Source organism: Triturus cristatus, chromosome 4_2 (genome assembly GCF_964204655.1).
Source record: "Triturus cristatus chromosome 4_2, aTriCri1.1, whole genome shotgun sequence".
In the NCBI taxonomy this organism is placed as follows: domain Eukaryota; kingdom Metazoa; phylum Chordata; class Amphibia; order Caudata; family Salamandridae; genus Triturus; species Triturus cristatus.
Genome location: NC_140586.1, coordinates 414,053,469 through 414,068,095, shown reverse-complemented (window position 1 = coordinate 414,068,095; position 14,627 = coordinate 414,053,469). Strand labels below are relative to the sequence as shown.

At 44.2% G+C, this 14,627-nt stretch overlaps 1 non-coding gene across 1 annotated transcript; it reads left to right on the top strand.

The window, feature by feature from the left end:
- The first annotated feature begins 216 nt into the window (after nucleotides 1–216).
- TRNAS-UGA (transfer RNA serine (anticodon UGA)) lies at nucleotides 217–298 on the top strand. Its single transcript has one exon. It is a non-coding gene; the product is annotated as a tRNA-Ser (tRNA).
- Nucleotides 299–14,627: the final 14,329 nt, after the last annotated feature.

Sequence of the window (14,627 nt, the reverse complement as noted above, 5' to 3'; positions counted from 1 at the left end):
TCATCCAGAAAGGCACACCTCCCTCTCCCTTCACTTTCATAGAACTGGACCCTTGCTGCACCTTCTGTGGTTCTCCAGAGTACACAGTTTATAACTTTCTAAAGAAGATGATGTGCTCATTATTCTCTGCGCCTTCCTTTCATTAACTAACTTCTTTTACCCAAACTATAGACCACATTACAGATTATTTATGAGTAAGTGCACAACTTGGCAAATGTAGTCGTGGCCGAGTGGTTGAGGCAATGGACTTGAAATCCATTGGGGTCTCCCCGCGCAGGTTCAAATCCTGCCGACTATGCTTTCCTTTTTAATCGTCTCATTATTTTGTGACGTGGAAACTAATTATGTGGTTCACAAACATCTGCATTTCCGCATAATTGTGTCTTTGCTACTCTGGTGCTAAGTGTGCTGCACCTGTTGTTTGAAGCTTGCATTACTGCTTCCCATGTTGTACTTTGATGGCAGTGCAGCTTAAAAACATCTTTTCACTTCACAAAACCAAACTGATTGTCTTTGAAAATTCAAGATTCTGGTGGTTGGCGGTACAATACATTGGGATCTAAACACCCGAAAACATCTTTAGCTTCGAAGGAGGAGCATTGTGCGCATGAGGATAATTATAATTAATGCTCCATGTCTCCTGTTTTTACAGATTTTTATAGATGCATACATACTAAAAACCATTTTTTTTCTTGCCTATTTGTGTTTAAATATGGATAAAAACGGAAATTAGGTGCTTTTTGAGTGGTTCTAAATACACTTTACCATGACTGCCAGGCCAAAAACTGTGTGGACTGATAGGTAAAGGGGTTGAAAAAGAAAGACCTTTTGTAAAGAGGATTAAACAGCAGTAGACATGCACAAAGCTGATACTGAATTGTGCATACTCTCATATAAGTGCATTGATTTATCTTCTGCTTTTGTTCATATCACTAACACCTGGCAGATATTAAAGCATGGCTGCATATTTATTGGTTAAATAAATATGGAAATATACCAGTTTCAGCTTTATTTTTCTCACAAAACCCATTATAAATATGGATGAATACAGATAAAGTTGACAAAAAATTTAAATATGGATAAATACAGACGGAAATGTCAAAAAAATAAACACCATAAAACCGGGAGCCTTAAATATAATAGGACCAACTGGGTTTACAAAGAATGAGTCTATTATCTAACAGTACCTCTTCTATGAGGTTGTGTAAAACAAAAGGCACTGCTGAGATTTGAACTCAGGATCTCCTGTTTACTAGAGAGGTGCTTTAACCAACTAAGCCACAGCACCTACTATTCTAGGACTCCCCACTGTACCTTCTGTCCTGGTGTCACTGTGAGGCCCTGCATATTTTACTGTCTTGAAAAATGTGATATTTTTCAGCTGCTACCGAAAAGAAAATGGAGAAGAAAAATCTGATATTAGAATGGGAATATTACAAAGAGGGTCATGAAAAACTAATATCATTATACGTACGTATCTGTATTTATTTTCTAAAGTTTTACACTGATGGACCAGGGGCTCAATGCATTCGTTAACCTAAACCAGATTACAATGATTTAAAGGTCACCAATATACACAAGATCATTTCCTGATGCCTACATTACCCATGTGCTCTTTCCTTCTCCTCTCGTGACCTCTGGACATCCCACCAAGAAGCAGAGGAACCGCAACTCACGGAGAGAAAGTGTCACCTCAGTGACTCGTCTATGTTCAAACAGCGCTTCACAAAGTGCACTTTGACAGACCCAAGAAAACATGGCAGAGGCGGGTATCAGAGCAGGGGGTGCTGATAGCCCGCAGTGCACTTTTATGGCTATAGCAATACTCACCCTGGTCCTGGTCCAAACATCAGCCACCAGAGCTCAGTAAATTACCAGAATAAACAACAACCCTATAAGGTGTTTTTAAAGCCTTGTTTTTTAATGCATGTCTTTTCTACTTTATGGAAAAGGTGTTGCCCGTACAGAGATCGAACTCACAGCCTTGGTGTTAGTAGCACCACGCTCTAACCAACTGACTTAACCGGCCAAAGCAGAACGTGATACTAAAGGAGTTCTATTGAAACTGAAGAGGCAGTGACTGTACACAGAGACATTGAATAGACAGACAGACAGGCCATTGCTCACCCATAATAGTTTCAGGCCAAGACATTGAAGCGCTCCAATAATCCTGCACCAACTCGCACACGCCGGGGAGCATCACCAAAGAACACAGATATTATTTAATGAGCTGCACTGAACGTGCTTCAATAACAAGAGCTGCAGAACCATCACTCCCCAGAAAAGATGGATTGAAGGCAAGAATCATCCACAGACCCTCCCATCTGCCACACTCATCCAGAAAGGTACTGGTCTCGGCTCGGCAGCACTCACATGCTCAATGCTATGCAGGTTCATCTCACACCCGAGTTTAATCCATACCTCACACTGTCACTCACTGGTCTCTCAATCCTTATCCCTTCACTTCCTGTACCTTTTTCTCTGTACTCCTTCCCCAATCACTCACACCTCCCCCTCCCTTCACTTTCATAGAACTGGACCCTTGCTGCACCTTCTTCTTTCGTTCTCCAGAGTACACAGTTTATCACTTTCTAAAGAAGATGATGTGCTCATTATTCTCTGCGCCTTCCTTTCATTAACTAACTTCTTTTACCCATACTATAGACCACATTACAGCTTATTTATGAGTGAGTGCATAACTTGGCAAATGTAGTCGTGGCAGAGTGGTTGAGGCGATGGACTTGAAATCCATTAGGGTCTCCCCGCGCAGTTTCAAATCCTGCCAACTACGCTTTTCTTTTTAATCGTATCATTAAATTTTGACTTGGAAACTAATTATGTGGTTCGCAAACATCTGCATTTCCGCATAATTGTGTCTTTGCTACTCTGGTGCTAAGTGTGCTGCACCTGTTGTTTGAAGCTTGCATTACTGCTTCCCATGTTGTACTTTGATGCAGTGCAGCTTAAAAACATCTTTTCACTTCACAAAACCAAACTGATTGTCTTTGAAAATTCAAGATTCTGGTGGTTGGTGGTACAATACATTGGGATCTAAACACCCGAAAACATCTTTAGCTTCGAAGGAGGAGCATTGTGCGCATGAGGATAATTATAATTAATGCTCCATGTTTCCTGTTTTTACAGATTTTTACAGATGCATACATACTAAAAACCATTTATTCGCTTGCCTATTTGTTTTTAAATATGGATAAAAACGGAAATTGGGTGCTTTTTGAGTGATTTTAAATACACTTTACCATGACTGCCAGGCCAATAACTGTGTGGACTTGTAGGTAAAGGGGTTAAAAAAGAAAGACCTTTTGTAAAGAGGATTAAACAGCAGTAGACATGCACAAAGCTGATACTGAAATGCGCATACTCTCATATAAGTGCATTGATTTATCTTCTGCATTTGTTCTTATCACTAACACCTGGCAGACATTAAAGCATGGCTGCATATTTATTGGTTAAATAAATATGGAAATATACCAGTTTCAGCTTTATTTTTCTCACAAAACCCATAATAAATATGGATGAATACTCATGGGAATGGGAAGGGGAAGGGTGGGTTGGGAGGGGGGTGGCAGGTTAGGGTGGGGGCGGGGGGGGGGGGTTGGTGCTGGGGTTTTGGATAAGGGGTGGTGACGGGGGGTGTAAGAATAAATCAGCATTGATGGCTTTATTAGTATTTCTTTGTTTGAACCCAAAGTGTATCCTTCTCGAAATAACCAGACTGATGTTTCTTCAACTTATGGTAGTGTCAGCATGTGTGTCCGGGCCAAACGGCTTAAAATCAATACACAAACCGTTAAAATGAGAACACTATCTTTATGTACTCTAAATATATGTGGGCTGAATGACCACAAAAAAAGGCTGGTTTTGACCAAGATAGTTAGCGACTTCTCCTGGGACATTTTGTGTCTTCAGGAGACACATACAGCTTGGGCCAACAGGGCATGGCTCAAAAAAATTGGGATGGAGTTAATTACCTGCTCAAAGCAATCCTTCAATAGCAGAGGTGTGGCAATTTTGTGTAAAGCTGGGGTTTTGTCTTGTAAGAAATATAAGGAAGACCAAAAAGGAAGGTGGGCTATTGTTGAAGCACTGTTTGACAATGAGGAGACAATCACTATTTGTACAGTGTATGGTTCTAACTTGGATGAACCTGATCTATTTGATTTCCTAAATTTGGAACTTGCTATGTGGCCCCAACCGGTTATATTTTGTGGGGACTTTAATATAAGGTCTGTTTCTACATATTTTGGACGAAAACCAAGAGTTTACAAATCCCTACGCAATTTAGCATTGAAGCAGGGCCTTTATGATACTTGGAATAGATTCAATAATGCACATCAGGGAAGCACTTTTTACTCTGCTCCACACAATAAACTATTTCGGCTTGATTATATACTGGCCTCACCTTCTATTTTGGAAAGAGCAACTATTACTGTATTGCCAAGACTAATCTCTGACCACAATCCTCTTATGCTTAAATTTGAGATGTCTGTGGTGGCACCTTTAAGATCGAATTGGACCTTCGATAGGAAGCTCGTAGCCGACAAGGATTATCGGGACCATATTAATTCTTGGCTGCCAGGATTCTTTGCCATTAATAAAAATTCAGCCCCAGACACAGTTGTTTGGGATGCTGTTAAGGCCGGTGTTAGGGGGGAAACCCTAAGATTTGCAATACGTAAGCGTAAGATTCTTAGACATAGATTCGAACAATCTATTTTAGAGCTAAATACGCTTGATTGTGAGCTAGCGCAGAAGATTAAGGATCGGTCGGACGTCTCTGTAGTACAAAATAAATTAATTAAACAGAGGTCTCTAATCTTTCAGCATTTTGCTGACGAAATGGCCGCTAAATATCAAATGTTTAGAAGGGAGTGTTTTGAATATGGTGAGCAGGTGGGAAAAGTCTTGGCAAATAGATTACGGCAAAAACAGATACAGGCAAAGATCGATAAAATTAAAGACATTGACGGGCTTCTACAAAATTCGGAGTCTGATGTCCGTGAGGCCTACAAAACCTTTTATCAAAAATTATATGTGAACGAGGAAACTGTTGATCCAGCGGAGTATTTGGGGGACATTCCCTATTTAGGTTTAGATCAGGCCCATAAGGATATTCTCGCTACTCCCATAGACTGGGAGGAAATTAAATTGGCAATGCTTTCTTTACCTCGGGCCAAAGCAATGGGGCCAGATTTGATTCCTTTGGAATTCTACATTGTGTTTCAGACTGTCCTACGGGACCTACTAACTTCCCTATTTCAGACAGCATTTAGTGGTATAGCTCCTGATTCATGGTCCAGAACAACCATTATAGTCTTCAAAAAGAAAGGGAAGGATGCGCTTGAACTTGCCTCATACCGCCCCATCACATTAATTAACGCGGATAGTAAGATTTTTTCCAAACTTCTTGCCAGAAGACTGGGAAGGGTCATAGCACCATTAGTCTCTTATCGTCAGCACGGTTTTGTAGCAGGCAGAGACACTATAGATCACGTCCGTAGAGTAATCTCCCTTTTGGATTGGTCTCAGGGGTCAGAAGTTCCATTAGGGGTAGCCCTGTTGGATGCCGAGAAGGCATTCGACAGGGTTTCCTGGGAATTTCTATGGGCCGTCCTTCAGTGGAAAGGATTTCCATTATCCTTTATCAAAGCAGTACAAGCTCTTTATACCAGTCCAGTAGCTTCAATTCGTATTTTTGGGAAGCGCTCCGCGGAGTTTAAGATCTACAGGGGCACCCGGCAGGGTTGCCCCTGTTCTCCTCTTCTCTTTGCTCTCTACATTGAGCCTCTCTTGGCCAAAATTGAGCAGGACCCCGAGATTATACCAGCTAAACCTATGTCTCAACCTATTAAAGTGCTAGCCTACGCTGACGATGTGGCGGTTATCACAATGGATGTCGCCAAAGCGTTGAGACGTATTGAAACAGTGACTATGGAACTTGGATCAGTATCCGGCTACAAACTGAATCTACATAAGATGCAAGTTCTCTTTACTGGTACTTGTCCTCCTCCAGGGGTTAACACTGTTTTGGAGGCTGTATACCTAGGGGTCAAAATTGCTTCGAAGGTTGAAACCATTGTTAGTCTTAATTTCGATCTAATTTTAATCTCATCTAATAAAATGCTGGAAAATTTGGACTATTTGCACCTATCTATTTATGGCAGGCACAATGTCATTAAGATGGTGGTTTTTCCGAGATTTCTTTATTTACTCCGCTCAATTCCTCTTTTTGTACCCAATCTACTCTTCACCAAAATAGAAAGAATGTGTTCTTGTTTTATATGGGGGTATAAGAGATCAAGAAGAGCTTTTAAGAAACTTACTTTACCTAGGGCAAGGGGGGGACTGAGGATCCCTCAGTTCCAGTATTATTATTGGGCGGCGATGCTCCAACACATGGGGATTTTATTTTTTGGCTCTCAGGCATACTCTGACCCTGCTTCTTCACCATCCATATATGAGCTTATTTTAGGGCCAGAAGCTAAACACCTATTTTCTAAATTCTTCGAGCCTAGCTATTATAAAAGAACCCGCTTTAAGATTTTGGTGGCTGCAGCTGCAGTGTGGTCAAAAGTACATAAACTTTTTATTATGAAGGAATATAACCGGTACATGCCTTTAGGAGAAATAGGGAAACTTTTCGGACTCAATCCTGCGTAGATGGAATACTCAGGGGATTAGAGCTATCGGGGACTTATTTTCAAACAACCAATTGATGTCCTTTTCTGAACTTCAAGAGAAGAATGGGTTGCAACGCACGGATTTTTTTAAATATCTTCAGATCCGAAGTTTTTTAGCTAAGTTAGCTTCAAGAGGTCAGATTAGTTTGGAAAGGAATCCAATCTTAGAACGTATAAAAGGGAGATGTAAGATCTCTCAATTGTCTAAAATTATAATTGCAACCCAACAGGACGACCTCGCTCACTTCGAGCAAGGCTGGGAAACGCGGCTGGGGATAGTCGGTGTCGATTTACAATTAGTTTTGAACCTCACCGATGCTGTTATATTTTCAGGTAGCTTTAAAAGCCAATGCTATATGGCAATCTTTGATTTATACTATTCCCCAGCGAAGTTAGCTAAATGGGGCACAAACAGGGGGGACCTATGTCCCAGATGTAGCCAGAGGGCTGCTGATCTGTTGCATATGTTATTTGAATGCCCTGTACTAACCCCTTTCTTTAAAGAAATACATTGTTTTTTGAACTCAGGTTTAGGAGTTTCTGTTGATATTACACCCCAATTAGTATTATTTGGTTATGATTTTGTGTTTAATAGTAGAAATCGCTCAACCCCTGAGAAAGGTTTCCTGTTTCTCTGTATGGCCATCTCCCGCTTATGTATTACCTCACAATGGCTTAGTTCGGATGCACCGTCTTTTTCTATATGAAAGCTAAGCTGTTATCCTTGTACAAGCTGGAAATTGCTTTATATAATCACAAAAGCACAAGAAGGAAAGAATTTGGGTTTGCATTATGGGCCCCAGTGACGAATTGGGTTTGACTACTATATTCTTTCTTTGTTTCTGCTCACTCTCTATTGAATGACAACTGCTTTTTTTTTTTTTTTTTTTCCCCTGACTGTAAATTTTCTATCATTGATGCTGATTTATCAAAACTAATAAAAACTGTTAAAAAAAATAAAAATAAAAATAAATATGGATGAATACAGATAAAGTTGACAAAAAATTAAATATGGATAAATACAGACGGAAATGTCAAAAAAATAAACACCATAAAACCTGGAGCCTTAAATATAATAGGACCAACTGGGTTTACAAAGAATGAGTCTATTATCTAACAGTACCTCTTCAATGAGGTTGTGTAAAACAAAAGGCACTGCTGAGATTTGAATTCAGGATCTCCTGTTTACTAGACAGGCGCTTTAACCAACTAAGCCACAGCACCTACTGTTCGAGGACTCACCACTGTACCTTCTGTCCTGGTGTCACTGTGAGGCCCTGCATATTTTACTGTCTTGAAAAATGTGATATTTTTCAGCTGCTACCGAAAAGAAAATGGAGAAGAAAAATCTGATATTAGAATGGGAATATTACAAAGAGGGTCATGAAAAACTAATATCATTATACGTACGTATCTGTATTTATTTTCTAAAGTTTTACACTGATGGACCAGGGGCTCAATGCAATGGAGAAGCTCGCCTCAATCAAAGAGCTCCTAGCTAGAAAACATACTGAACTTTGTGATGCTAGCACCAAAATGGATGATCCCCAACTTATAGCTTCTGTTTATCTTGACACCATCAATAAAATAGGGGATTTCTTTATTCTTGGGGAGAAAACTCGTTCCAAGGTAGATTCCACGAAAAGCGGGAACCCATGGTATTCTAAAGATTGCAAAAGGGCCAGAGTGACCCTGTCCAAAGCCCTAAGGAAACAGGATAGAAATTTAATTAGCAAGGCGAGACAAGACTATTCGAGATCCTTGATAGTCGCCAAGCGGAACTGGGAAGAAAACCACTAGCAGGAACTCAAGGGGGCGGCTCTAAACCGGAACTCAACAGCTTTTTGGGACCTTCTAAACAGAGCCAAAAGGGCTAAAACAACAAGCATCCCAAACCATATAGCGGAGCTGCAATGGTTCAACCATTTCTCTGCTATATATGCAGGAGAGACTGTATCAGCTGCTCCGGTGGTGGATGATTTGCCCCCTACTGTAGAGTTCCCAGCGGAGACCAATTTTGGGACCCACGAAGCTATCCTGGCCATTAAAAGTATTGCCCCCGGCAAGGCGGCTGGCCCCGATGGCATACCAGGCGATCTTCTTTTACACGATCCAATTCCCTGGGCCTCTTTTATCTCTGTTGTTATGAACGCTATAGCTAAGGGTTCCATAGTACCTGAGTCCTGGAAAGCCGCGGTGGTGATTCCAATCTTTAAAAAGGGCAATAGGGAGGACCCTGCCAACTATAGACCTATTAGTCTAATTGACGTAGTACAGAAAGTGGTTGGCAGGGTTCTCCTGATGAGATTGAGATGCTGGATTGAGAACAGGGATGTTTTATCACACTTTCAAGCAGGTTTTAGACAAAAGGTAGGCACTATGGATCAAGTTTTTAGATTTTTTATGATTTACTGGAAAACGGCAGTTTTAGGCAAGGGAACTTTATATTTAGCTTTTATTGACCTAAAGTCTGCTTTCGACTTAATTCCTCGACAACGATTGTGGCAGGTCTTATCCCAATTAGGTGTTCCTCATGAGATCCTTGCCTTTTTAAGGCTTTTGCATGAGAACAACCATGCTAATATTAGATGGGGTGCCCAGGGCCAGATTACAGGGAGTGTCGCGGTGAACAGGGGGGTACGCCGGGGCTGTGTTCTGGCTCCCACCCTGTTCTCTCTATACATCAACGGGGTGGTGGATTTCCTTAGAGAGGTCCCAGCTGATGCTCCAGTCCTGGCAGGTGAAAAGATCCCTACTCTCCTGTTCGCCGATGACACTCTCCTGATCTCCAAATCCCCGGCTGGCCTGCAAAGAATTTTAAATAGATTCAACTCTTTTTGCAAGTCCTATGGACTTATTATAAACACAGAAAAAACCAAATTAATGGTCATAAACCCTCCGAGACGTTTTAGATATACTTTTACTCTGGATGGCACACCGTTAGATATTGTGGATTCTTTCGATTACCTAGGCATATGTATTGCAAAAGGGATGAAGTGGAGTTCGCACCTGACCAAGATGCTCCTATGCCACAAGAGGGTATCCGGTGCCATTATAAGAGAACAACACCTCTCTACTAGTCGACCTGTGGCACCGGCCCTTGTGGTATATGAGGCACAGGCACTGTCTAGTTCTATGTATGGGGCGGAAATTTGGGGCTACGAAAATATTCATGACTTGGTCGTCTCGGAGAAAAAATTTATGAGGAATCTCATTTCTGTCCCAACATCATCTCCACTAAAACCCTTGCTGTATGACCTAGGTAGACATTCCATTCAGGACATTGCACGTTTACGACCTTTATTATTCTGGGCAAGACTGCGACGGACCCCAGAACTTGCCAAATATGCTGCAGGCTCAAATGATCTTATTTCAGCGGACACTGGAAGGAGGCTAAAATGGATTACCTATATAAAACAAACTTTGAGATCCATTGGCTATGAAGATTGTTGGGAATCCCAGATACCCCCTTCGAAACAGGATCTTAAGAAGGCCTACTGGAGCTGGGTAAACTCAAGAGAGTTGAACAATCCAAAGTCGGGGAAGCTGAGCGAGGCTTTTTTCGAACATAAGCCTTTCCGCAAATTGGAAGCATATCTCGACTTTATCCAGTCTCCATTGGATAGATCCTTGTATGTGCGCTTTAGATTGGGGTCCCTCCCCCTCAACTGTGTGATTGCTGGTTGGAAGGGATCTTTATCTTCATCTGTTGGTTGTCCGAGCTGTACAGCACCCAAAGAGTCTATTCCCCACTTTTTATTTGTCTGCTACCATTATCGAAGACCAACAGCTAAGTGGCTGAGTCCGATTTGTAGAATGCTCGGATGCCGCGACTATCGTACTGTGTTACGCATTCTGCAAACCGATGCCTCGTCCCTTACTATTGTCTGCGGTATTGCTAAGTATCTGGGCTGTGCTTGGCTGCTGCGAAAGAAAAAAATTGCCCTTCATTTGCACTGATTTACCTTTGCGATTTGTTCTTATTGCACTTCAACGAACTCCAGGCCACCAAGCACTTTGTATTTTACATATGCTGTTCTTAACTATTTTTATAATCTTCTTTAGATGTACCTATGATCAATTGATTTTTTTACTGTCTAACTTGATCCCTTTTTTATTACTGTATGTTGTGCTTTTATGATATTTTTTATCGAATAAAGCTTTACCTACCTACCTACCTACCTACTAATATCATTACACTTACGTATCTGTATTTATTTTCTAATGTTTTACACTGATGGACCAGGGGCTCAAAGCATTCGTTAAACTAAACCAGATTACAATGATTTAAAGGTCACCAATATACACAAGATCATTTCCTGATGCCTACATTACCCATGTGCTCTTTCCTTCTCCTCTCGTGACCTCTGGACATCCCACCAAGAAGCAGAGAAACCGCAACTCACTGAGAGAAAGTGTCACCTCAGTGACTCGTCTATGTTCAAACAGCGCTTCACAAAGTGCACTTTGAGAGACCCAAGAAAACATGGCAGAGGCGGTATCACAGAAAGGGGGGCTGATAGCCCGCAGTGCCCTTTACATGGCTCTAGCAATACTCACCCTGGTCCTGGTCCAAACATCAGCCACCAGAGCTCAGAAAAATTACCAGAATAAACAACAACCCTATAAGGTGTTTTTAAAGCCTTCATTACCTCCTCGTCCGTCTTCCTCGCCACAGTATTAAGAATGAGACTTCGGCTCCCGACAGAAACTCCAAGTGAAAATTAGCATACCAGTCTCCCTCTCCCTCCAATATGGCCCCCAGTGACGACAGCCAATCCCATAAAGGGATACAGAAATCCTCAAACGACTAGTTTTTTTGTTTCTGCAATGCTCCGAGTGCTGTGTTCCTGCTTGTCAGGTGAGTGTGGGGCAGCGGTCCTGCTGTAGCGGACTCTTGTGCCCTGTGTTCGTTTGGTGTTGGGTGAACGTTAGTTTTTGTGAATTTGTTTTGTTCCTCTGTCCAACGTGCCTCTCCGGTTCCTGCTCTAGCGGCCCCGGCGTGGCGGCGGTCGGGTTCGCTTTGGGACCCGCCTCCTCCCTGAATTCCCCGCCTCGGTGTCCTGCCGCAGCGGACTCTTAGCAGCGCGTTTTTCAGTCCTTGCCGACCGCACGTCCTGCACAGCAGACTTCATGCGGTCGGCGCTTTATTGTTGTTTATGTTCTTCGCGCTTCAGGCGCAGGGCGTTCTGTGCTGCCGTCTTTCTGTTTGGGGATTCCTTTAGCTCAACAGTCGTTGTCAGCGACTCCTCGGCCGGGGTTTTTTCTCGGGTAAGGGGCGCGGGCTTCCGGCTCCTTTATTGTGTGTTGGGGGCGTGTCCTGTGTTTTTTTTCATGATTGACATGGGGCCAGGTGGCCATTTAAATGCTGATTTCTTGCCGGTTTCTGTGCTGGGTTGTTCTTCCCTTACTGCTTTTGCGTTTGCTGCTGTTATGGAGGTTTCTGGTGATGCTGTGGCTCTTGGCCTTGGGGAAGTCGCTTCTGGGTCTCAGGATGCATTGCCTTCCTTGTCTGTGCTTCAACAGATGATTGATTCGGCTGTGGCTGCTGCTTTGCAGGGCAAGATGGCTGCACCTCCTTCTAAGAAGATCAGGTCTGATCCTGCCTCCCAGGTTGATTCTGACGCTGAGGATGATGTGGAGGTTAGGGGTCGCCTTGTGCAAGGTGCTGACCTTAAGGACGTGCTGGGGCACATTCGCACCAACTTGCTGTTTCCTGATTCGGTTGTTCCGATGGAGGAGGATTTGTTTGCGCAATATCAACGTCCGGATCCTGAAAATCTTCCTCTGCATTCTTCTGTTGTTAAGGTATTAGAGACTGAATGGAAGGATGTTGAAAAGGGGGCTTTCCCACGATACTTGCCTAAGCGTTACCTTAGCAGGATTTTTCTACCAAGTATCCTTCGTCTGTGAAGGTTGATTCCTTGATGGCGGCGATGTCGTCTCATTGATCTGTGGTTTCTGATGATTCCTCTCCAGCGGATCCTGTGGATAGGAAGGTGGATGGGGCGGTGAAGCACACTTTTTCTGCTGCCAATTTTTCCATCCGAACTGCTACTTATTCTTCTTATGCCATTCAGTCCCTGCTGAAGGACTTTCAGTCGTTGGCTGAACTATTGGACCAGGGGGAGGATGTCTCCTCCACGTTGGCCATGATGGAGCAGCTGGTTCGTCTCCTTTCGGACGTCTCTTTTGATGCCTTGGGTGCGGCTGCTTCTGCGGCTGGTTCTTCGGTAGCGGCTAGGCGCCAGTTGTGGCTGCGCTCCTGGAAGGCTGATGCTACCCAGAAGTCTTTGTTGATGAAGATTACATTTACTGGGTTAAGCTTTTTGAGCCTCCTTTGGAGGATATGGTGAAGAAGACTGCGGAGGATAGGAAGCTGCTGGCTCTGGATCGAGCTGGTCGTTTCCGATCTTTTGGTGCTACCCGTGCCTTTGGTCCTTCTCGTAGGGGCCGTGTTCACCAGCCCTTTCGTGGTCGGGGGCGTGGCTGGGGTGCCCCTTCCACTGATAAGTCCCGGTTCTCCAATGTTCCCTCCTCCGCTTCTTCTCCCTCCACATCGTGACTCTGTTTCTCCGGGGAAGGGTCCAGTTGGGGGTCGGCTGCGATTCTTCCTGACGTCCTGGAGGTTGACTGTGTCCGATCAGTGGGTCCTTCGTGTAGTTTCCGAGGGTTTTCGCCTTGGGTGCAGCCAGGATTCGCCAGACTATTTCCGGTCCACTCCGTGCCCCCGGTTTGCCCTCAAGATAGCGGCGCTTTTGGCAGGTATAGACTCTCTTCTGTCAAAAGGTGCTGTGATTCCAGTTCTGGAGGCTCAGCGGGGGTTGGGGGTGTACTCCATACTGTTTGTTGTGTCCAAGTGCACGGGGGATCTCAGGCCTGTCCTGGACCTAAAGTGGCTGAATGGCTTCATTCCCCCTCAGACTTTCAAGTTGGTGTCTCTGAAGGTGATTCTACCTCTGATTTCTCGGGGAGACTTTCTGGCTTCAATTGATCTGCAAGACGCCTATCTCCATGTGCCTGTGCACCACGACAGTCAGCGTTTTCTGCGGTTCTGTGTACTAGGTCGGCACTACCAGTTTCAGGTATTGCCTTTTAGCCTCTGCTCTGCACCCAGGGTGTTTACGAAGGTTCTGGCACCTGTCATTGGTCATTTGCATGGGGAGGGCATTCAGGTGTTTCCCTACCTGGAAGATTTATTGATTTCTGCTTCTTCTCTTCCTAAGGCGGTGTTCCATGACCAGAGGGTTTGCCGGGTCCTGGAATTGCACGGATTCCTGGTGAATGTAGGGAAGTCATCCCTGGTTCCTTCGCAGGATCTGACTTTCATTGGGGCTCGTTTCAGGACTCTCTTGGGGTCGGTGTTCCTGCCCCCTGCTCGGATGGAAACCCTGCTGTCTGCTGTTCGGTCCCTGCTGTCAGGTCCTTCCCAGCCTGCGGGACTTTGGTTGAGGGTTCAGGGTCTCATGTCCGCTTCCTTGTCCGTGGTTCCTTGGGCTCGCCTGCACATGTATCCCGTGCTGTCCCACATTTTGTTGCATTGGGACCCCTGTTCTCGGAATCTCGCTCTCTTGATTCCTGTGTCAGTGGGGGTTCGGGAGTCCCTGGGGTGGTGGTTGGACGTGGTTCATCTCTCCCGGGGTTGTCCTTTTCTGGTGGTTCCTTCTCGGGTCCTCACTACCGATGCCAGACTCTTGGGCTGGGGTGCTACTCTGGGGGACTCTTCAACTCAGGGTGTTTGGGCTCCGAATGTGATGTCTTGTTCCTCGAATTACAGGGAGCTGAAGGCTGTCCAGTTGGGTCTGTTGGCCTTCTCGGACCTTCACTTGGGTCACCATGTTCAGGTCAGGACGGACAATCAGGTGGTCATGGCGTATCTCAATCATCAGGGGGGTTGCCGGGTTCCTTCCCTCAGTTCCCTCAGTTACC